The following is a 2,333-nucleotide window of genomic DNA, read 5'->3' as shown; positions in this document are numbered from 1 at the left end:
CATGTTTTACCGAGTTTTCTTATTTTTAGCAACGACAATAATTATTGTTAGAGCATAATGTCAGAGCTCTGATAGTTTTCAATTTATAAACCTGGTTTGTTGTGGTTTTTGGGTTGCCCCTGGCAGGGGCAGGCAACAGTACAGTACTAATATCGAAAAGCAAAGTGTGCGTCTCCCGGTGGGAGGAAGGCTCGTGTTCAGTGCCCGGCCAGAGGCAGGCAGCGGCCGGATCTAAAAGTGGAGCCACTTCATCTAGCGGCTACAGTAGCCAAATTTACTGATCGTGTTAAATCGAAAACTGTGCTGTTTCGCAGTTTGCCACAAGCCATCATGTTAAGTGCGCTATAGAAAATGTCGGTATCCATTGGTATTGATTTCCAACTGTGCAACGCCTCGTCACCTCTCATGGTTCGTTCACTGGAAATGGGGTCAACGGAGCAGTTTCCGCCTTCCCAAATTCTTTAGCAGTGTACTATCGTGGAGGATTCAGACCAAACCGTGATCAAAAGCGTTCGTACCGGGACCATACAAGCGGAATGCGTGACCGTAACCTTGCCGTGCCATAACGTCTGTTTTGATTTTTGCTCGCGATTTGCTATGGTTTTTCTGTTGTTTTGTTTTGCGAAGCGATGCAGTGTTTCGGTTTTCGCAGTGCCTCAAACTCAATAAGGGAGTGCTATGTGACGTAAAGTCACGTACGTGTACAGTTGCGTTCATTGGTAAACAAGTGTTTATGCAATTGTTGTGATTTATCTTCACGTAGTTAATCGTGTCTAAAGCCGACTGTTTCTATGCTGATTCCTCAGCGTTCAGCCGAAGTTGAACCTAAGAAAGCTAAGAAGCTAAGAAACCTAAGAAACCTAAGAAACCTGAGAAACCTGAAAAACCTAAGAAACCTAAGAAACCTAAGAAACCTGAGAAACCTAAAAAACCTAAGAACCCTAAAGAACCTAAGAAACCTTAGATACCAAAAAATACCTAAGAAAACTGTTTGCATTGGGTTGACTTCCTTCTCTGTTTGAAATGAGATTTGCAAAGTTCGTTATGTTCAACTGGTAAGCAAACTGTCGATCAGCAAGATTGTGTCCTCTGCAATGTGTCGGTCAGCGATTTGTCGATTACCGATATTTTGTTGACTGACAAGTGAGCTGTCGATCGAAGAAAGAGTTTTAGCAAAATTTCGGCCAGCAAGTTAGGTTCAGGGAGTACAGAGGTAGTGTGACAGCGTGTAGGCATGCGAGAGCACGCTTGGTTCACTACGGGTAGTGGTTCCATTGTGGTTCCATGTGGTTGCATTGGTTCGATTGGTTAACTGGGTACAGAGGTAGTGTGATAGGGCTCGGCATGAGGGTGCGCACTTTGTTCACTTGTGGTTCCGTGGTGGTTCCATCGTGGTCCCTCAAGTTCACTTGGTTCCATTGGTTCAGAACCTGGTGAACCACTCCTGTCCTGGTCTATTGGTTCATTCCTATGGAACCACTTAATGTCCTAACTTGGTCGTTCTATGGAGAGCAATTTGTTGTGAGGTCAAACGCTGAACCATTCCTTTCCAAACATGGACTGACACCATATGGGCAACGTCGGATGACTAAAACAACACATTTTCCAGCAAAGATGATTAAGTGGGGTCGGCCTAAATCGTTTTTTTTAAATAAAGGAGTGATACCTAATGCTGCTGAAGAAGCTTCCGTTCAAACGCTCACACTAGCTAGCGCTGTACCCTGTAAATATTGGATTCGAATTGAGGGAAGCCTCATACGCACTAGCACTAACTACAACACAACGGAAACTGTAATGGAAATCATATTTAAAGTTATAGTCAAATACTGTACAAACAAGAAAATTATAAAAGCATAAGAGTAAAAGTACATTTGTATAGTATAGCGTGAGGCACTGCAACACTGCACAGAAAAGTATACCTGTTGCATAGATCGTCCGACACTAATCAAAAGGTAAATTCAGTCGGCAAGCCGGCATGGCGGTATACCCGACCGACGACTGGGTGACAGTTGAATTCCTACCCTAGTACGGCCGCACTGCGGCAGCTTTTTGCGAAGTTCCTTATCTCGTTGGAATGTGACTGTCGCCGCGCCACAACAACCACGAAATGGCGCCACGCTAAAATACAAAGCTATCAAACCGGAACAAACAGAATACAGATAGCTCCATTGTGCTGCTTTACATACGGTATTTGCATTTTCCCGGCAAACAGCCGGCTCTACAGAAGCGGCACTCCGCAAACACCGCGCGCATGATGCAACCCAGGTGTCCATCTTGTACATCGGTTGCATCAGTGCTCGGAGAATGCCTATCCAGTAAATAAAGTTAAAGTG

General features: G+C 44.6%; 1 long non-coding RNA gene across 1 annotated transcript; it reads right to left on the bottom strand.

Moving 5' to 3' along the window:
* Window positions 1–1,208: 1,208 nt before the first annotated feature.
* Window positions 1,209–2,020, bottom strand: LOC129582485 (uncharacterized). The gene is made up of 3 exons (XR_008689628.1): window positions 1,920–2,020; window positions 1,667–1,721; window positions 1,209–1,588 (listed from the first exon to the last, which is right to left on the bottom strand). It is a non-coding gene; the product is annotated as an uncharacterized LOC129582485 (long non-coding RNA).
* Window positions 2,021–2,333: the final 313 nt, after the last annotated feature.

This window comes from Paramacrobiotus metropolitanus, unplaced genomic scaffold (genome assembly GCF_019649055.1).
Source record: "Paramacrobiotus metropolitanus isolate TYO unplaced genomic scaffold, Prichtersi_v1.0 Parri_scaffold0000007, whole genome shotgun sequence".
NCBI classification, from domain to species: domain Eukaryota; kingdom Metazoa; phylum Tardigrada; class Eutardigrada; order Parachela; family Macrobiotidae; genus Paramacrobiotus; species Paramacrobiotus metropolitanus.
This window is presented reverse-complemented; position numbering and strand designations above follow the sequence as displayed.